Source organism: Hordeum vulgare, chromosome 3H (genome assembly GCF_904849725.1).
Source record: "Hordeum vulgare subsp. vulgare chromosome 3H, MorexV3_pseudomolecules_assembly, whole genome shotgun sequence".
Lineage (NCBI taxonomy): Eukaryota > Viridiplantae > Streptophyta > Magnoliopsida > Poales > Poaceae > Hordeum > Hordeum vulgare.
In genome coordinates, this window is record NC_058520.1 from 263,005,186 (window position 1) to 263,028,499 (window position 23,314).

Consider the following 23,314-nt stretch of genomic DNA (forward strand, 5'->3'; position numbering starts at 1 on the left):
AACTCAATATTGTACTTGTACACGGAATTGCCGCCCTGCTTCAAACGCCTGAACTTCTCACGCATCTCCTCCACAAAACTTGAAGGGATGTAGTGGGACCTGAAGTCACGACAGAACTCGTCCCAAGACATCACCCTGGTGCCTCTGGAGTCCTTCAGCTGCTACCACCATATAGAAGCCTGCCGCTTCAACTGGAACGTTGCAAACTTGACATAATCCTCTGGACGCATATTGCTACGCTCGAAATGTTTGTTCATATCACGGATCCAATCTTCTGCAGCAAATGGCTGGTCGCATGAAGTGAACGTCTTTGGCTGGTTCGACAGAAACTGACTCAGACTCGCAAACTGATTTCCACCATGTTGAAAATTGTCTGGCTGTTGGTTGGCTCTCTCTTGCAGCAACTGAATCAGCATCTGGGTGTTTGCATTAGTAGCTGCCATCACCGCTTGCTAGGCCTCTGCAGGAGGAGGCGGCGGCGGTGGAGGGGGAGGAGGTGGTGGAGGTGGCATATCCTCACGCCCTGGGTTCTGACGAGTCGGTGGAGCCATCCTGAAGACGGACAGCATATTAGTCCACAGAATAATGGAAGATATTGCTGAATCAAAAGACAGAATATCTGAACAGAATTTAGCAATTGCGCTTGAACAACATACCAAGAATGCATCCTCAAAGTGATGGATGACAAAATTCTGATAAGGACCACTTCAAACATATGATCGAGATTTTCCAAACCTCAATCAAGTGTCTGTAGGAAGATAGTCCTATAAGATACTACTTGATATCCCACCTACGAATTCCCGAAATAACTGGTCATGCAATCTGGTACACGGATACAAGGAGTATTTCACACAACTCCTAAACTAACCCGTCACCTGTATCACATCCTTCAACACACAACCAGCATCTCGGACCTTCATCTACAACAGATCCTCGTGATCACAACGATACCAAGTGTGGTAGTACCCCCGAACAATCTGCACCAGTACTGGGGACATCGGGGTTATCTCACCACTACGAGTATTGAAGCAATAACGAACATCCTTCCTTCTTAGATACTCAGAAAACTGAATGATGGCGATGTGCGCAAGAATCCCCTGGAGCTCAACTCCCCTGAAACTTAAAGCAGATAGGAGGCACTAGGACAGGACTCCGTCACATCGAAATCATATAGATTTCACAAATACCCGCGTGATCCTAAAAAAAATTGAGCGAGAAAAGGAGTAGAGTTAAAGATTTCCTAAGCCGGGAACCTCAACAGAGCATAGAAGAGGAGAAAAAAGAATCCTACTCTCCGATATAACTAAGACTCCAAATATTTTCTAGACTCGACTCGGCCAAGTAGGATCACACAAAGGCTCCTATGGTCGTAAGGCTATGATTACCAACTTGTAACGACCAAGACGCGGTCCTTTCTGATCTGGGGATCGAGGCCCCGAATTGGAAAAGAGCGCATCTAAGCGTCTCGCAAACAGGTAACACAGCATATACATCATAATAAAGATAGACAATCAGGGGTTCAACTGCCTTCTCATAAATATTTCAGAGTACATCACGCATACAACCAAGGTAGTTCTGCTACGGACTACAAAAACATAGAAAGGCTATGCTACCCTGCCTGCAGGCCCGCGATCACGACCACGCCTCAGTATTCTGGATAGTTCATGTACAGGCGGTATGTCTCCTCATCGTACTGACACGCCAGCTGTGTGCCGTCGGAATCATCTGTCTCTGGGTTACCTGAACCTGTTCGTATTGTGGAGGAATCTGTGAGCCATGGGGACTTAGCAATCTAAGACCTTGGTACCAGAACTAGTCAAGTTATTAGGTAGGATTAGGTGAAGTGTTTAAGGTTGCAGCATCCTAATCTTCATTTGGTGGCTAACTTACAAAATATTCCAAGTTGCCACATAAGCGCGGGCACGGCTTTCCGAAAGATTAAACCCTGCAGGGGTGCTCCACCTAGTCCATCACAAACGTACAGAGGCCGCAAAGTAATCCTCTGTCACGAATCTCGTGATCTCATCGGATTCCTTAGAGGAAAACCTCAACTCTGGGGGAAACCAAAGCTTCACTGGGATTCCTATACGCAAGATATATCATTAAGGTAAGACAAGACAAGCAGGACCTCCCGGTGTGTCGACGACCCCGATAAGAGCCGCTTATCTCAGTCTCAGGACAACACCGTGTATGCAAAGTGGACAAGGAACAAACCTCAAGTTTCCTTGGGGTGGTCTTGTCGACTGCTAGGTGGTTGGACCAACCCTCATGAGGAGCACTCGCCCGGTTTGTTGGTTAAATTCCTCGGGGTAGCTATTCCCGATGCAGATTATTAAGTGATTAGCAAATAAACCCAATGTTGGGTCCTGCCGGACAAGTCTTAACACTACGCGATTTATCGAGGGGGTCCCCATAACAACCACGAACGTGTTAGGAGCAAACAAATATGGAATCAAACACCGGTAGCCGCTAACTATGGCGGTAATAACGGAACAAAATACTTGGCAAAGGCTAGGACTTCCGTTATTTACCAAGTATATAGGTGCATTAATTAAATAACAGAATTTAAGATAATGATATCGAGCTCATGTTGTCACATGAGACAAAGCACCTGCATCTAGCAACGCTAACATTAGCAGCTGAGCAAAGCCTGCTTAGCCAATCAAGTTTGCTAGGAAGGGATCAGTGTTTGGTTTCATGGCATATCAAGAGGAAAATATTTCAGTGGTATGAAGCGAGCAATATGACATGGAAACGCAAACTAGCATAACAAGTCTAGAGATGGAATCAAGGTCATATCATCTTGCATGTGATATCCTCAGCTTGGAATGGTTCTTGTTCGTCCTGCACGTACTCTCCTGACTCCATGTATTCGTTCTCCGATCCCGGTGCTACCCAACATAATAATAACATCCAATGAACAACAGACCTCAAGATGCAACAAGCACATGATGCATGAGATGAAAAATGAGCATGCATCACTATTTTCTATCACTAGCACAAGCAAAAGAAGCTAATACAAGTTCCTGGACAGAAATGTACCCTAATATATTTTGACATGCATGAGAATGACATGATCAGATGCGTCTCGTGAAAACGATGCAAAACCATATGAAGAACAATACAATCGGAGCTACGGATCAACGGGAATCAACGAAACAAGATATGAAGCCCTACGTGTCAAAATCAGCACCACACACTCAAATGCCACAAATCTGGTATTCCCAGGTTGCCAAGACATAAAACAACCCATCATGGGTGGGGTGGAGAAAAGAAGAACACCACAACATCAACTAAGCGCTCACAAACTTCAAAATGACAAAACTACATAATCTGCCACAAACTGCATCATAGCACATTGTGAGCTACATGCAAAGCACCTACAGCCACCCAACTATGACAAATAATATATGTGGCTGTAGCTAGCCAAGAATACTACCAGCACAAGAAAGAATCACACAAAAAGGAGTTAAACACAGGAAGATACAAGGCTGCAAACTTTCCCAAAACCATCAAATCACAAGGACTTAGTGAAAATTCCTGCACCTAACTTTGTGTCTTTGCTCTGAAGCTTTGTGACAGCAGCCAAAACAATACCTACAGGGCTCCAAATGACATGAAAAGTTACAGGGAGCTAGACAAACATATCAGGTCCAACTTTATAGTTGAAAGCTAGATCTAGAGCACAACACAATGACCAGCACAACCTCATCTACAGGGGAAGAAAATATAAACAGATTCTCAAACTTAGTGAAAATCTCAGATTTTCACTAAGCTGGAATTTCAGTCACAAGCCTACTTTGGATGGGCACAACTTGCACACATGGATTCCAAATTATGAATTGAAACCAAGATGTGGTAGAGGGGATCACCCTCTACTACCACAAGCAAGAAACAAATACAAGAGCACATCACAATCCATGGAACCAAGCTCTAAACTTAGAAGAAAATGAAAATATGACCTTTCCAGAAAAATGTTCCAAAGGCAAAAATGATTTAACCAATGGATTCCTGGGATCTTTCTACCCAAAAACCATATATAAAACACATTCACTTGCTTGGAGCAAGTGAGCTCAAACTAGGAAGGAAAAACTACATAGAATCCAACATAGTGAATAGTGCAACATTTCATACAACTTTCACTAGAACAAGTATCACATAGCTATTCTCATGTGCACAAGGACAATATGGACATGAGGGTTTGGACCCCATGTTGGTGTCAAGAACATCAACAACACAAATACTTCTCACTAAGTCACCCACACACACACATCATGCTCTCTCTCATTAACATGAGGAGGTGCACAACTTGCATATGGGGCTTTTTTACCACATACATATCACACCACAATCTCATGGCAAGAACTTACTCCCAAGAACCAAAATGAAGTTGAATTACTATACAAGATATATCATGGAACCATCATATCACCAATCTCCTCCTAGGTGCCACATGAGTCAAACTCATGTGTGTGTGGTACTCACTTATACACACCACACATACATGTACAAATACTTATCTCACTACTCCACATATGCACACACTAGTTGCAACCACAATATCTACACATACTAGGAAAGCCATGATACTCACACAAGCATTAACACTACATACACACATAACACACACACCTCACTCCTACAAGTGTGTGTACAACACACACACACACATCATCCTGGCACTAATTATCTAGCAGGCAATAGTAACTAAAATACCACTTTAATACCTATTGGATTAGGCACAAAGTGTAGGATCAACAACAGAAAAAAATAGAAAAAAATAAAGAAAGACAAAAAAATAGCCCACAGGGGCTCCTAGGATCGAACCCAGTACCTCCTGGTACACAGCAACAGAGCCTACCGCTACACTACTGCCACTTCGTCGACAGGGTAGGGGAAGCAAACATGCTAACATGTCCCTGTTGCTACTGTGCATTTAAAAACAGAAAACAAAATAGGGCCGAGGGGGGATCGAACCCGCGCCCTCCAACAGGCACACCACACACACATACCACTGGGCTACGTTACGACTATTGAACTAATACGCGCAAAGAAACAGACGAAGGATCCTCTCTGCTATCTGTTACCGATGGCTGGCCAGAACAGGGGAGCTGCTCGCCGGCGGAACAAGCTAAATCCATGTCCGGCTCGTGGATGGGAGGAAGCCCAGACCCACACGAGCTCATTCCAACCCCCATCTATGCCCGAGGGGCTCTACAGCGACGTGACCACGGTGATCAGCGGATCCGGCGACAGAGACAACTCGCCGACGATTTCTACCTCTACAGTGCCCGATCTGGGACAGGGAGGAAGGAGGAGGAGCACTACCTCGCGAACGGGTCGAGCAGAGAGCGGCCAGTAGAGGAAGTAGAGGAAGAAGGCCGCCGGTGAAGCTGCTCGTTAGAGGAGAGGCGCCGTCGGAAAGTAGAGGAAGCAGAGCGGGGGAGGTCGATCCAGCGACGGGAATAGGCTCCTGGAGATGCCCTCGAGCTGCTGGACCCTTCGAAGATGACGTAGGGGTAGCAAAACGACGGCGACGATGATCTTCACCCGTCGGTCATGGGGGATACGAGCCTCCTCTTACCTTGTTGCGACGAGAGAGAGAGAGGGGGGGTCGAGATTTGGACGGAGAGGCGGCGGGGAGGAACCCTAACGTTTCTGCACGGACGCCAAGGGGCTATATAGCATGAGGGGAAGCGTGGGCATGCCGTCGGCCATGTGCGCTCGCTCTCTCTCGGTGGAACAAAGGAGAACGGGAGAGAGGGGATGACAGATGGGGTCCTCCGCCTCGCTGGAGAGGGGGAGGAGGAAGGTGCCGTGCGCGTGAGAGAGGGAAGGATGGGCCGGCCTAGGTGGGAGGAAGCCCACTAGGGCGGCAGATAGAGGAAGAAGCGCTTGGGCTAATTTCCATTAACATAAAACCAGAGAAAAGGAAAAAAAGACCAGGGCTTTTTGTAGGAGATAAAAACAAAATAAAAATGCCCCTGGTCATGAAAACATTTAACATATTTGAATAAAATACAAAGGGAATTATTGGAGCAACTTGAATAAATGCAAAACAGCAATTTAGTTTCTGTTTTGGATTTATTTGCAACCTTATCTCAACTCAACAAAAGACCAAATATGTCACTCCATCATCCTCTCAATATTCTCTAAACTATGGACATTTTAAAAACAGGGAAGGAACAAGTAAATATTACAACTAGGGAATAAAGAGAGAGAGAGGGGTTTGCAACCAAAGGGTTTTGCAAAGATCCAACACCACACTACCGCTTCTACTTTTCACCACAACACATAAGCACCCACATCACAAGAACTCACAAGACCCCACATCATCACTACCACCTTGCAATCACAAAGTCATAAAGAAACAAGGAAGATATGATATGACATGCATGCATGCAAGGAAGAAAATACAAGGGACATCACATGAAGTCATGGCACAATTGATATCATCATATCCCTGACAAGGTGGACCCACTTGCAATAGGTTCCAAATAGGGAAGGTTTACACTTGGGGCACTACACTAATCCTTTCACAGGAGATGGATCTTCACATCCAAACTTGCATCTAATCTATGTAGATGAAGTTTGTGGTTTATTTAAGCTTGCAGGTTTGCCCAAGGATGAGGTAAATAAGAAAGTCTTTCCTTTATCTTTGAAGGATAAGGCATTGACATGGTATAGGCTATGTGATGATACTTGATCATGGGGCTACAATCGGTTGAAATTGGAATTTCATCAAAAGTTCTATCCTATGCATTTAGTACATCGTGATCGGAACTATATTTATAACTTTTGGCCTCGTGACAGGGAAAGCATAGCTCAAGCTTGGGGGAGGCTTAAATCAATGCTATATTCATGCCCCAATCATGAGCTCTCTAGAGAAATCATCACTCAAAACTTTTATGCTCGGCTTTCTCATGAAGATCGTACCATGCTTGACACTTCTTCTACCGGTTCTTTTATGAAGAAGGATATTGATCACATGTGGAATTTACTGGAGAGAATCAAACACAACTCTGAAGATTGGGACCTGGAGGAAGGTAAGGAGTCAGGTATGAATTTCCAGTTTGATTGCGTTAAATATTTTGTTGAGACAAACACTTCTAGAGATTTTAGCGCTAATATGGACTTGACTCCAAGATAGTAGCTTCTCTATGTGAATCTTTTGCTGCTCACGTTGATCTTCCCAAAGAGAAGTGGTTTAAATATCATCCTCCTGTAGAAAGCAACATAGCCAAAAACCAATCTAGTTGAGGAGAAAGTCATTGCTTTTAGTGATCCTGTTGTTCCTTGTGCTTGCACTGAGAAACCACCATACCCTACTAGGATAAAGGATTATTATAAAGCTCCATCTTTGATACGTAGGGGTTACATTAGACCACTTGCACCCCCTGGAGAGATTAGAGTTGAACCTAGTGTTGCGATTATCAAAGATCTCTTAGCCGAAGACGTAGACGGGATGTAATCAAATTCGGTGAGGACTCCGCTAGAATTGCTAAACCTCACGCGAAAGACAAACACGGACCTGTAGTCGGCCTGCCTGTTGTTTCTGTCAACATAGGAGATCACTGTTACCATGGTTTATGTGATACGGGAGCTAGTGTTAGTGCAATACCCCGTTCGATATATGATGAAATCAAAGATGAGATTGCACCTGCTGAGTTAGAACCCATTGATGTCACTATTACGCTAGCTAATAGAGACACTATCTGCCCTTTGGGAATTGTGAGAGATGTAGAAGTCCTGTGTGGTAAGACGAAGTACCCTACTGATTTCCTCGTCCTTGGTACTGCACAAGATAGCTTTTGTCCCATCATATTCGGTAGACACTTTCTCAACACTGTCAATGCTCACATTGATTGCATTAAGCAGACTGTCACAGTAAGTTTCGAGGGTGTGTCTCATGAATTTAACATCTCCATGTTTGGAAGACAACTCCATGAAAGAGAGTCGTCTGGTAGAGATGAAATCATTGCTCTTGCCTCTATTCCCGTACCTCCTACGGATCCTTTAGAGCAATATCTTCTTGAGCATGAAAATGATATGCATATGGAGTAGAGAGATGAGATAGATAAAATTGTCTTAGAACAATATCCTATTCTCAAGAATAATCTTCCTGTTGAACTGCTTGGGTATCCTCCCCCACCAAAGGGTGATCCTGTGTTCGAGCTTAAACAGTTGCCTAATACTCTTAAGTATGCCTATCTTGATGAGAAGGAGATATATCATGTTATTATTAGTTCTCACCTCTCAGATCACGAAGAGAAGAAGTTATTAAAAACTTTGAGGAAGCATCGTGCTACTATTGGATATGCTCTTGATGATCTTAAGGATATTAGTCCTACTCTATGCCAGCACAAGATTAAAACCGGTCCTGACTTTAAACCAGTTGCTGATCATCGAAGGAGATTAAATCCTAAGATGAAAGAGGTCGTTAGAAAAATAAATAATAAAGCTTCTGGAAGCAGGAATCATTTATCCTGTTGCTCATAGTGATTGGGTAAGTCCAGTACATTGCGTACCTAAGAAGGGAGGTATCACCGTCGTTCCTAATGATAAGGATGAACTAATCCCACAAAGGATTATTACCGGCTATAGAATGGTGATAGACTTCCGGAAACTAAACAAGGCAACCAGGAAAGATCATTATCCTTTGTCGTTTATCGACCAAATGCTAGAAAGGCTATCAAAACAAACACACACTTCTGCTTTCTAGACGGTTATTCAAGTTTCTCACAAATACCTGTTGCACAATCTGATCAAGAGAAAACCACTTTCACCTGCCCTTTCGGTACCTTTGCGTATAGACGTATGCATTTTGGCTTATGTAATGCACGTGCCACCTTTCAAAGATGTATGATGTCTATATTCTCTGACTTTTGTGAAAAGATTGTCGAGGTTTTCATGGATGACTTCTCCGTTTACGGATCTTCCTTTGATGATAGCCTCAGCAACCTCTTCTTGAATTGGGAGAAGTGCTACTTTATGGTTAATGAAGGTATCGTCTTAAGACACAAAATCTCTGACAGAGGCATTGAAGTTTATAAGGCTAAGGTTGATACAATTGAGAAAATGCCTTGCCCCACAGATATCAGAGGTATACGAAGTTTCCTTGGTCATGCTGGTTTCTATAGAAGGTTCATTAAAGACTCCTCTACGATTTTTAGGCCTCTTACCAACCTCTTGCAGAAGGATGTTCCTTTTGTTTTTGATGAGGTTGTGAGGAAGCCTTCGAAATACTTAAGAAGGCTTTGATAACCGCACCTATTGTTCAACCACCTGACAGGAACTTGCCCTTTGAAATCATGTGCGACGCTAGTGATTATGTTGTTGGTGCTGTTCTAGGACAAAGAGTTGACAAGAAGTTGAACGTCCTTCACTACGCTAGTAAAACTCTAGACAGTGCCCAAAGAAACTATGCCACTACGGAGAAGGAACTTTAGCAGTCGTGTTTGCATGTGAAAAGTTCAGATCTTACATAGTTGACTCCAAAGTCACTATTCACTTTGATCATGCTGCTATTAAGTACCTCATGGAGAAGAAGGACGCTAAGCCTAGGCTAATCCGATCGGTTCTCCTGCTACATGAATTTGATTTGCACGTCGGTGACCGAAAGGGTGCTGATAACCCTATAGCATATAACTTGTCTAGGCTACAGAATGTCCTTGATGACCCACTACCTATTGATGATAGCTTTCATGATGAGCAACTAATGTCATCCGCACTTCACATAGTGCACCGTGGTATGCAGATTATGCAAACTATATCGTAGCCAAATACATACCACCCAGTTTCACCTATCAGCAAAAGAAGAAATTCTTATTTGATTTGAGACATTACTTTTGGGATGATCCTCACCTTTATAATGAAGGAGTAGATGGTGTTATTAGACGTTGTGTGCCTGAACATGAACAGGGACAGATCTTGTAGAAGTGTCATTCCGAAGCCTACGGAGGACACTACGCTGGAGATAGAACTGCCCATAAGGTATTGCAATAAGGTTTCTATTGGACCACTCTCTTCAAGGATGCCCGTAAGTTTGTCTTGTCTTGTGACGAATGCCAAAGAATAGGGAACATTAGTAAGCATCAGGAAATGCCTATGAACTATTGACTTGTCATTGAACCATTTCATGTCTGGGGCTTTGATTATATGGGACCCTTCCCGAGTTCCAATGGGTACACTCACATCTTAGTTGCTGTGGATTACGTTACTAAGTGGGTAGAAGCTATCCCCACTAAAAATGTTGATCACCACACCTCTATTAAGATGCTTAAAGAAGTCATATTCCCAAGATTTGGAGTCCCTAGATACTTGATGACTGATGGCGGTTCACACTTCATTCATGGTGTTTTCCGCAAGATGCTAGCTAAGTATGATGTCAACCATAGAATTGCATCTCCTTATCATCCTCAGTCTAGTGGTCAAGTGGAGTTGAGTAATAGGGAGATCAAGTTGATCCTACAAAAGACCATCAATAGATCTCCAAAGAATTGGTCTAGCAAACTTGACGATGCACTATGGGGTTATAGGACTGCTTATAAGAATCTCATGGGCATGTCACCGTATAAAATGGTTTACGGTAAAGCCTGTCATCTACCTCTTGAGATGGAACACAAAGCTTATTGGGCAATCAAACAACTCAACTTTGATTTCAAACTTGCCGGTGAGAAGCGGTTGTTTGATATCAGGTCGTTAGATGAATGGAGAGCCCAGACATACGAGAATGCCAAGTTGTTCAAGAAAAAGGTTAAGAGATGGCACGACAAACGAATACAGAAACAAGAGTTCAGTATAGGTGATTATGTCTTGCTATACAATTATCGTTTGAGATTCTTTGCATGCAAGCTTCTCTCCAAATGGGAAGGTCCCTATGTTATCGAGGAAGTATATCATTCCGGTGCCATGAAAATCAATAACACGGAAGGAAATTTTCCTAGAGTGGTAAATGGGCAAAGAATAAAGAATTACATCTCTGGTAATCCCATAAATATTGAGACCAATATCATCAATGTCATAACTCCAGAGGAGTACATAAGGGATGTTTATCAGCCTGTTTCAGACCTTGAAAACGAAGATGTATCTGTTTTGGTAAGAAACAGGACTCCGATGCTTTTCCAATAGGAAATTTCCTCCGTTTTGGAATTTTTGGAAAGTTATAAAAATAAAAAGCGGTCCAGAGAGCGAACGAGGCGGCCACAAGCCCTGCCACCGCCCCCTACACCCCTGGTGGCGGAGGGCAAGCTTGTGGGCACCTCGTGTGCCTCCTGGATTCCGTTTTCTTCCGAAGGACTCCTTCTGGCCCAGAAAAAAATCAATATATAGCCGCCCAAAGGTTTTGATCTCCGTATCGTTTTCCTCTGTTTTTGTTTCGAGCTGGTTCCTGTGACAGATCTAGATCAGCATGACTTCCCCAAACGCTCCTAGGGACAAGATCTTCGAGAAGGTTATCAATCCCTACCTCACGGAAGTGCTGAAACACCCTCAATCTATCAAGATGAGCGAGGGGATATTGTACATCCGTCATGTTGAGGGGCCTAAGAAGACCAGAAGCATGGAGACGAGGCTCAAATCAATGGAGCAACAAGTCTTCAAGTGCCAAGGGATGGTGGAGCGTGGACTAAACGCCAACCACACGATGATCACGGAGTTCACTAGCAATCACAAGATGGATGCCATTGATATTGGGAAACACCTCTCCAGGCTCTATGACAGGGTTGATCAACTTAAGGGCCAGATCTATGACCTGCAGAACCAAAACTGTGAGTATGAGTGCAGATTTAAATCAATTAGGTTGGCTGCAGATTTGAGGATTCCGGCGACTCGTTCATCCTGCAATGATGGAGCACCTATGCCTTGGAATATGGAGGATCAGACTACTCTGACAACTCCACCACCATCACCACCGAAGGAAGGCAACTAAGCATTGGTATGGGCAATCCCCTTGGCTTCTGCCAAGCTTGGGGGAGTTGCCCTGGTATTGTATCATCTTTATATCTTTTGCTTTTACCTTTGTTTTAGTTCTTTCCTTTTCAGTTTTTATTTCTTCTCTTAGAGGAATAAGTCTTTACTGTTTAGTTTGAGTCTTTTGCTTTTGTCTCTCTCGTGATGTGTTCGAGCTTACGAGCTATATAATAAAGAGTGTCTTAGTCAAGGGCTTTGCTTTGTGCCATGATCAAAAGTATGAAAAGAACGATAGCATGAAAGATCATGAGATGATCTTATGGAAAGTGATAACTTCACGTATGACAAGTATGATGATTGAAACTTGTTGAGAATAAATCAACATAGACCTCAGTCATTGTTGCAACTAATAAGAAGTAATAAGGAAAGAGAGGTTCACATATAAATATATCATCTTAGACACTTTTTTACAATTGTGAGCACTCACCAAACTATTATATGCCTAGGAGTAGATGTTGGACAAGGAAAACAACATAATGAATTGTGTTTGCTTGGTTCCAAACAATGTTATATGATTAGAGATCCCTTAGCATGTGACGATTGCTTCCACCTCATATTAGCCAAAACTCTCGCACCAAGTAGAGATACTACTTGTGCATCCTTAAACCTCCAACCAGTTTTTCCATGAGATTCCACCATACCTACCTATAGATTGAATAAGATCCTTCAAGTAAGTTGTCATCGGTGCAAGCAATAAAAATTGCTCTCTAATATGTATGATCTATTAGTGTGTGGAAAATAAACATTGTACGAACCTGTGATGAGGAAGAGATAATAGCGACAGACTGCATAATAAAGTTCTTTATCACAGGAGGCAATATAAAGTGACGTTCCTCCACACTAAGAGGACATGCATTCAAACCTCAAAAGCGCATGACAACCTATGTTTCCCTCTGCGAAGGGCCCATCTTGTACCTTTATTTTTTTTCCCTTGTAAGAATCATGGTGATCATCACCAATTCCCTATTTTTTGCTTTGTCTTGGCTACCGTCACATGCTTGGGAAAGATCTATATTCATATATCAACTTGGAGTTGAGTACTTATGCTTTATTGTTGTTAACTTTACCTTTGAGGTAAATGATTGGGAGGCAAAACTATAAGCCCCTATCTTCCTTTGTGTCCACCTGAAACTTTGACACCATGAGTACCACGTGAGTTGTAAAAATTGTGGAAAACAAAAGAGATGATTGAGTATGTGGGTTTGCCTTACAAGCTCTTATTTGACTCTTTCTGATGCTGTGATAAATTGCAATTGCTTCAATGACTATGGTTTATTGTTGGTTACTTCTCGATAAGGTTTTTGCTTCATGCTTTGCTTTGTGAAGGAATTGTTACTTTCGCATAAGAATCTTTATGATGTATTGTTGTCCTATGTGTGATCATGATGCCCTCATGTCCGTATTATATTTTATCGACACATTCGTCCCCAAACATGTGGACATGTTTGTGGAACTTTGTTTTCGCTTGAGGACAAGCGAGCTCTAAGCTGGGGGAGTTGATACGTCCATTTTGCATCATGCTTTCATGTTGATATTTATTGCTTTTTGGGCTGTTATATTATTGGTGGTACCATATTTATGCCTTTTCTCTCTTATTTTGCAAGGTTTATTTGAAGAGGGAGAATTCAGGAAGCTGGAATTCTGGACTGGAAAAGGAGAAAATCCTAGTCCACTATTCTGCACATCTCAAATGCCCTGAAAAGTTACGTGGATTTTTTTGGGATTATATAAAAAATACTGGGCGAAAGAACTACCAGAGGGGGGGGGCTGCCAGGGCGCCACAAGCCCTGACACCTCCACCCCCTGGTGGCGGAGTGGGAGCTTGTGGGCTCCCTGACGGCCCACTAGCGCCCCTCTTTTTCTATATGAAGCGTCTTGGTCCAGAAAAAATCAGACGGGAGCTTTTTCGTGGTTTCGCCGCCGCCACGAGGCAGAACTTGAGCAGATCCAATCTAGAGCTCCGGCAGGACGATCCTGCCGTGGAAACTTCCCACCCGGAGGGGGAAATCGTCGCCATCGTCATCACCAACACTCCTCTCGTCGGAGGGGAGGCATGTTCATCAGCACCATCTCCTCTCCAATCACTAGTTCATCTCTTGTAATCAATCTCCGTCTCACGACTCCGATGGGTACTTGTAAGGTTGCTAGTAGTGTTGATTACTCTTTGTAGTTGATGCTAGTTGGATTACTTGGTGGAAGTGTTTATGTTCAGATCCTTGATGCTATTCATTACACCTCTGATCATGATTATGATTATGCTTTCTGAGTAGTTACTTTTGTTCCTGAGGACATGGGATAAGTCATGTTAATAATAGTAATGTGAATTTGATATTCGTTCGGTATTTTGATATGATGTATGTTGTCTTTTCCTCTAATGGTGTTATGTGAACGTCGACTACATAACACTTCACCATATTTGGGCCTAGAGGAAGGCAATGGGAAGTAGTAAGTAGATGATGGGTTGCTGGAGTGACAGAAGGTTAAACCCCAGTCTATGCGTTGCTTCGTGAGGGGCTGATTTGTATCCACTAGTTTAATGCTATGGTTAGACTTTGTCTTAATTCTTCTTTTGTAGTTGCGGACGCTTGTGAGAGAGGTTAATCATAAGTGGGATGCTTGTCCAAGTAAGGGAAGTACCCAAGCGTCGTTCCACCCACATATCAAAGTATCAAAGTAACGAACGCGAATCATATGAACATGATGAAACTAGCATGACAGAAATCCCCGTGTGTCCTCGGGAGCGTTTTTCCTCCTATAAGACTTTGTTCAGGCTTGTCCCTTGCTGCAAAATGGATTGGGCCACTTGCTGCGCCGTTGCTACTACTTGTTACTTGTTACTTTTTGCTTGGTACGTTTCACCTCGCTACACAATCACTTGTTATCGCTACTTTCAGTGCTTGGAATTCTTACCTTGCTGAAATCCGTTTGTCAGAGCCTTCTGCTCGTCGTTGGGTTCGACACTCTTACTTATCGAAAGGACTACGATTCATCCCCTATACTTGTGGGTCATCAAGACTCTTTTCTGGCACCGTTGCCAAGGAGTGAAGCGCCTTTGGTAAGTGGAAATTGGTAAGGAGACATTTTTATACTGTGCTGAAATTTATTGTCACTTGTCACTATGGAAACTGTTCCTTTGAGGAGTTTGTTCGGGGTATCTGCACCACGAACGGAAGCAAGAGGAGTTGTTCCTCAACCTGAGGTACCTACTGAAAATATCTTTTATGAAATTCCTTCGGGTATGCTTGATAAACTACTCGCTAATCCTTTCACAGGAGATGGATCTTCACATCCATACTTGCATCTAATCTATGTAGATGAAGTTTGTGGTTTATTTAAGCTTGCAGGTTTGACCAAGGATGAGGTAAAGAAGAAATTCTTTCCTTTATCTTTGAAGGATAAGGCGTTTACATGGTATAGGCTATGTGATGATACTGGATCATGGGGCTACAATCGGTTGAAATTGGAGTTTCATCAAAAGTTCTATCCTATGCATTTAGTACATCGTGATCAGAACTTTATTTATAACTTCTGGCCTCCTGACAGGGAAAGCATAGCTCAAGCTTGGGGAGGCTTAAATCAATGCTATTTTCATGCCCCAATCATGAGCTCTCGAGAGAAAACATCACTCAAAACTTTTATGCTCGGCTTTCTCATGAAGATCATACCATGCTTGACACTTCTTGTACCGGTTCTTTTATGAAGAAGGATATTGATCACAAGTGGAATTTATAGGAGAGAATCAAACACAACTCTGAAGATTGGGAGCTTGAGGAAGGTCAGGAGTCAGGTTTTTAATAACTTCTTCTCTTCGTGATTCGAGAGGTGAGCACTAATAATAACAGGATATATCTCCTTCTCATCAAGATAGGCATACTTAAGAGTATCTGGTAACTATTTTAGCTCGAACACAGGATCACCCTTTGGTGGGGGAGGATCCCCAAGCAGTTCAACAGGCAGATTATTCTTGAGAATAGTATATTGTTCTAAAACAATTTTATCTATCTCATCTCTTTCATCCATATGCATATCATTTTCATGCTCAAGAAGACATTGCTCTAAAGGATCCGTAGGAGGTACGGCAATAGAGGCAAGAGCAATGATTTCATCCTTAGCAGACGACTCTTTTTCATGGGGTTGTCTTCCAAACTTGGAGAAGTTGAATTCATGAGACACACCCTCGAAACTAACAGTGACAGTCTTTTTAATGCAATCAATGTGAGCATTGACAGTGTTGAGAAAGGGTCTACCAAATATGATGGGACAAAAGCTATCTTGTGCAGTAGCAAGGACGAGGAAATCAGTAGGCTATTTCGTCTTACCACACAGGACTTCTACGTCTCTCACAATTCCCACAGGGCACATAGTGTCTCTATTAGCTAGCGTAATAGTGACATCAATGGGTTCTAACTCAGCAGGTGCAATCTCATCTTTGATTTCATCATCAAGGGACCAGGGTATTGCACTAACACTAGCACCCATATCACATAAACCATGATAACAGTGATCTCCTATCTTGACAGAAACAACGGGCAGGCCAACTACATGTCCATATTTGTCTTTCGCGTGAGGTTTAGCAATTCTAGCGGAGTCCTCACAGCATTTGATAACATGCCCGTCTATGTCTTCGGCTAAGAGATCTTTGATAATAGCAACACTAGATTCAACTCTAATTTCCTCAGGGGTGCAAGTGGTCTAATGTAACCCCTACGTATCATAGTTGGAGCTTTGGAATAATCCTTTTTCCTAGCAGGGTAAGGTGGTTTCTCAGTGTAGGCACAAGGAACAATAGGATTACTAAAGGCAATGACATTCTCTTGAACTAGATTGGGTTTAACTATGTTGACTTCTATAGGCGGATGATACTTAAACCACTTCTCTTTGGGAAGATCAACATGAGAAGCAAAAGATTCACATAGAGAAGCTACTATTTCAGAGTCAAGTCCATACTTAGCGCTAAAATCTCTAGAAGTGTTTGTACAAAACAAAATATTTAACGCAATCAAACTGGAAATTCATACCTGACTCCTTACCTTCTTCAAGCTCCCAATCTTCAGAATTATTTTTCATTATTTCCAATAAATTCAACTTGTGGTCAATATCCTTCTTCATAAAAGAACCAGTACAAGAAGTGTCAAGCATGGTACGATCTTCATGAGAAAGAGGAGCATAAAAGTTTTGAGTGATAATTTCTCTCGAGATCTCATGATTGGGGCATGAATATAGCATTTATTTAAACCTCCCCCAAGCTTGATCTATGCTTTCCCTGTGACGAGGCCAAAAGTTATAAATATAATTGCGATCACGATGTACTAAATGCAGAGGATAAAACTTATGAAATTCCAATTTCAACCGATTGTAGTCCCATGATCCAGTATCATCACATAGCCTATACCAAGTCAACGCCTTATCGTTCAAAGAAAAAGGAAACACTTTCTTCTTTACCTCATCCTCTGGCAAACCTGCAAGCTTAAATAAACACAACACTTCATCTACATAGATTACATGCAAGTCTGGATGTGATGATCCATTTCTTGTAAAAGTATTAGCTAACAGTTTCTCAAGCATACCCGAAGGAATTTCATAAACGATATTTTCAGTAGGTACCTCAGCTTGAGGAACATCTCCTCGTACTTCCGTTCGTGATGAAGATACCCCGAACAAACTCCTCAAAGGAACAGTTTCCATAGTGACAAGTCACAATAAATTTCAGCACAGTATATAAATATTTCCTTACCAAATTCCACTTACCAAAGGCCCTTCCCTTCCCCGTAAACGGCGCCAGAAAAGAGTCTTGATGACCCACAAGTATAGGGGATCAATCGTAGTCCTTTCAATAAGTAAGAATGTCGAACCCAACGAGTAGGAGAAGGCTTTGATAAACGGTTTTCAGCAAGGTAATAACTGCAAGCACCGAAAGTAGCGGTAACAAGTGAAGGTGTAGTGAGGTGAAACATAGCAAGCGAAAAGTAACAAGTAACAAGTAGTAGCAATGGTGCAGCATGTGGACCAATCCCTTTTGTAGCAAGGGACAAGCGTGAACAAAGTCTTATAAGAGGAAAAACGCTCCCGAGGACACACGGGAATTTCTGTCATGGTAGTTTCATCATGTTCATACGATTCGCATTCGTTACTTTGATAGTTTGATATGTGGGTGGACCGGCGCTTGGGTACTGCCCTTACTTGGACAAGCATCCCACTTATGATTAACCCCCCTCGCAAGCATCCGCAAATACGTTAAGAAGAATTAAGACAACGTCTAACCATCGCATTAAACTAGTGGATCCAAATCAGCCCCTTACGAAGCAACGCATAGAATGGGGTTTAAGCTTCTGTCACTCTAGCAACCCATCATGTACTTACTACTCTCCAATGCCTTCCTCTAGGCCCAAATATGGTGAAGTGTTATGTAGTCAACGTTCACATAACACCACTAGAGGAAAAACAACATACAACATATCAAAATACCGAACGAATACCAAATTCACATGACTATTATTAGCATGACTTATCCCATGTCCTCAGGAACAAAAGTAACTACTCAGAAAGCATAATAATAATCATGATCAGAGGTGTAATGAATAGCATCAAGGATCTAAACATAAACTCTTCCAGCAAGTAATCCAACTAGCATCAACTACAAGGAGTAATCAACACTACTAGCAACCTTACAAGTACCAATCGGAGTCGCGAGACGGAGATTGGTTACAATAGATGAACTAGGGTTTGGAGAGGAGATGGTGCTGATGAAGATGTTGATGGAGATGACTCCCCTTCGACGAGAGGAGTGTTGGTGATGACGATGGCGACGATTTCCCCATTCAGGAGGGAAGTTTCCCCGGCAGGATCATCATGCCGGAGCTCTAGATTGGATCTGCTCATGTTCCGCCTCGTTGCTGCGGAGAATCCACGAAAAAGCTCCACCCCGATTTTTTTCCGAACGAAACCCTTCATATTGCAAAAGAGGGGGGCCAGTGGGCCACCAGGGTGCCCACAAGCCCTGTTGCCGCTGCCAAGGGTGTAGGCAGTGGCAACCAGGCTTGTGGGCCCCTGGTTGCTGCCCTTTGACACTTCTTTCTCCCAGTATTTTTTATATATTCCCAAAAAAATCCACGTTGATTTTCAGGGCTTTTGGAGTTGTGCAAAATAGAGGACTCAGACTTGCTCCTTTTCCAGTCCAGAATTCCAGCTCCCGGTATTCTCCCTCTTCAAATAAACCTTGCAAAGTAAGAGAGAAAAGGCATAAGTAAGGTTCCACAAAGTATAGTAACAGTCCATAAAGCGATAAATATCAACATGAAAGCATGATGCAAAATGGACGTATCAATACCCCTTTATGGGACGGGGCTTTGTTAATTACTTTGGTCGGTGCTAGCAAAGACCCACATTACTAGTGGTGGGTGTGATATGTGGTCACTCTCGTGACGGGGTCGTACCACATAGGTCGACTACGCCATTTTTACGTGTTTCGGGCACACCGTTGGTCCCCGCATGGATGATACTGTCCAGAGTTGGTGCTCGTAAGACGTACATCATGTAAGCTCGGTACCAATCAAGTGGAACTATTTGTCTAGTATCGTTAGGGGAAAGGCATTGATCAGGTACTTACCTCGGGTATGATATATACCGTGAGTCGTGGATGACACGGAAGATTCCTGGATCTCATGGGTACAGAGTACAACCTCTATAGAGTGTAAAACTATTTGAATAGTCGTGTCCACGGTCAAGGACAGTTGGGTGGTGCTGCTTAAACTATGTCCAGTCGTTTCCGCATAAACCAAGTGTGTTTGTGTTCAAGGAGTTATCTGAGTAAGAGATGATATGAGCAAGTTTGGTGACTTGGCATACTGGGTGAACCAGAAGTTTTCAACCCGTAACAGATATGTTGATATATGTAACCTGTTCTTCTAAATACCATCTAGCTTATGTTGCACATCCATCTATGATCATGTTTATTACAATCAAGTTGCTTTCCACCAATGCTGCATATTACTTTTACTATAACAACTGCATTATCCATATCATGGGCTGTTTGCGAGTTCATTCAAAGTACTCATTGGCTTCCCACTAGTTATTTCACGGACCAGACATGGAAGGACTGGAGTTTGGAGAAGAATTCGTCATCGGAGACGGACTTGCAAACTAGGACCCTTCCCAGTCAGAATGCCTGTTGGTGTAGGCTGATGGCATGAGCACCCGCTTAGCCCCAAGATTTTCGCTAGTAGATGCATCGATGTTATTTGGCCTTATAGGCCCTACCTATGTGAACTTGACCATGATGGGCATTTTATGTATTAATCAGTATGTTGGATGTAAGACTCTTAATATTCAGTATTTGTGTGTTCGGTGAGCATTGATCTCTCGGATCACTGAGCATGTTTATTCGGCGATCTTAACTAGTAAGTCGGGGTCCCCATGGAGTTGGTATCACAGCCATCCTGCTTGTAGGAAGCCTTAGTTAGCATGGACGATAGCCGAGATGAGTAGGACACTCAGCACTTACACTTGAGATTTTCTACACCCTACTGCCATTTCATACCACCCACAAAATTTCTAACCCTCTCCTACAACCTTATAGATGGCTGCCGTACCTGAGATGCTTCTGGAGACGGGCTTTCCCCTACTCTTTGGAGACAGCCTGGAGAAGTGTCAAGTACGCCGCACACCCATTTTTCTCTAATACGAACACTGGGTCAACACCGACACAAAAGAATATCACGTGGACATGATAGTGAAGGCAAACGACTCCCCAACTAGTTGGTTGGTTGAAGGACCACAAATGAAGAATCTAATGTTGGCAGTGGAGACAGCCGCACAAGAGGAGCTCGTGCATCTCCGCAACATCCTTCCCGAGATGGCCAACGAACCGACTACTAGTCACCTGCCTTTTTATAAGGACGGGATTGACGGTAGTTGGACGCTTAACCCATCCTCGGAGGACAGGACACCACTCAGATTTCAAACCTACTTCAGCCTCTCCGCCGACACCTTGACTCATCTTCGATCAAGGAGTCCGTGACGCTTCGCCAAGAACTGCACCAAGGCAAGGACCTACTTCGCGTGGAAAAGATGAAGACCCGCAATGTCAAGAAGGAAGGAGCACCCCAAGGGCAGTCAGCCATTGCCTTCGGAGGAGGGATACCACCGCTCCAGGCCACTCCTATTCAGAGTCGCCGTCTGACCGCGTAAGAGTACAGTGACCTCCTCACCGCTTCGCCAACAAAGAGCCGCTGTGATGGACCGCTCCCATCTCCCACACCTCTGAAGGAAGAAGATACCAACGAGGATGAAGACGAAGGACCTGCAGAGCCTACATACAAGACCAAGAAGTTCGTCGCTTAGAGGAACGTCTTGAGAAAATTAGAAGTCTCCCAATGCGTAGTTGAGTCCGTGTATCGGTTGATGAGAACCATGAATGTTGTGTGATCATGTTTGATGCAAGCCTCATCTCTGCCTTAGGTAGCTTGTAAGCGACTACATCACTTATTTTAATTCAATGCATTAGTTTTCTCAAAACTTTTTTTCGACTCACACACTAGCACAATACCAAACCCCCTTATCTAGAAGCGTCATCCCTTATGATTCCTCAACCACTTCGGCATATTGACATGTCTGCTCCCCAAACAGGATGGTGATTTTAACTCGCACCAGCACCTTCAGCAAACCCACCACTGCCACCTCAGGCGAGCAGCTGGGAACAGGTGGATCCGCTCAAGCTAGATATCACCTCAAGCAGCACCAAGGCGCCATTCCCCCACCACCTCCTCCTCCGGAGAGCCTGACAGTGGTTGTGTTCCTCCAAGCTCTCCGAGAGGAACGTCAAGCCAACAATGCCGCCATCCCATAGCTGGCTCAAGTCTTAGTGAACAATCCGCCGCAGAACGAAAATGGCAACAGTCGCTCCACTCTGTCTGAGTTTATTAGGACTACACCTCCTATTTTCACAGAGACAACTGAACCATTGGATGTCGATGAATGGATCTGCACCATCAAAGACCTCCTAGCGCTGGTCAAGTGCACCCATGATGGAAAGAAAGTCCTTTATGCTTGTCACTGTCTCGAAGGCACGGCCAGAGCTTGGTGGGACGGGTTCCAGATTATGCGAGAAGGGCAATCTATCACTTGGGATGTATTCAAGTACGGATTCCATGCCGCTCATATTAGGAATTCCGAGCTTTGAGGCATGGAGTAGAACCGTCAGGAGTACCTACAAAAGTTTAACCTTTTGTCAAGATATGCACCAGAAGACGTCAACACTTAAGCTGCAAAGGTGGAACACTTTATGGAAGGATTGCAGCATTGCTTCAGTATCAGCTGGTTCTCTGTGAATGCCGGACCTTCTGCGATCTGGTGAACAAGGCCCTTATGCTGGAGGATAAGCGTTGTGCGATGGGTGATACCCGTAAGTGCAATCTGATGGGTAATGGAGGACCCAATAACTAGAAGCCATGGCCATGGCGGTCTGCCCCGGTAAGATCCAACTACCAGCAACAACATTATAAGGCACCAACGTTCCGGCACAAACTACCAATCCCGTCAACAAGTCAACCCCAAGACAGCAAGCAACCACCCAATCACAATGGAGTCAAGCGGAACATCCTAGGGCAGGTTACCTGCTTCGGATGTGGACAGACTGGGCACTACTACAGGCAGTGCCCCAACAAGAAGCCCGATGCACCGCGCCCCAATGCGCCTAATCAAGGACAAGGTCAAGGAGCTCCTGGGAGGAACCAAGCTTCCCTCAACCAGGAGTACAACAACAGGGGACACATTAATCACATCTCCACAGAAGAAGCACAGGAAGACCCAGACTGCATTGTGGGTACGTTCCTCGTCAACTCCGCCCCAGCAACAGTATTGTTTGATTGTGGTGCTTCGTACTGTTTTGTCACCCAAAAGTTCACGAAAAAATGTGGTTTTAAGCCTACCCTCCTTAATGGGAAAATGGAAGTACATACCCCGGGAGCAGTGGTAAGGACCAACCTAGGATGTAAAGGAGTTCAGATCAACATTAATGGGATAAGCTCCACAACAGATCTGATCGTCATTAAGTCGCAAGGCTTGGACGTGATCCTTGGAATGGATTGGTTGGCCAAGCACCAAAACATATTGGATTGTGCCAAAAGGGCTATTACCATGAAAAATGACAAATGGGTCAAAGTCATGTATGTCCCCGAGCCTACCTCCACTCAAGTTCCTTAGGTAAATTTCCTATCGGAAGAAGAGTTGGACCGAGTGCCAATAGTGTGTGACTACCTGGATGTCTTTCCTGATGAGCTGCCAGGGATGCCTCCTGACCGAGACATCGACTTCATTATTGAGCTCAATCCTGGATCAAGGCCTATCT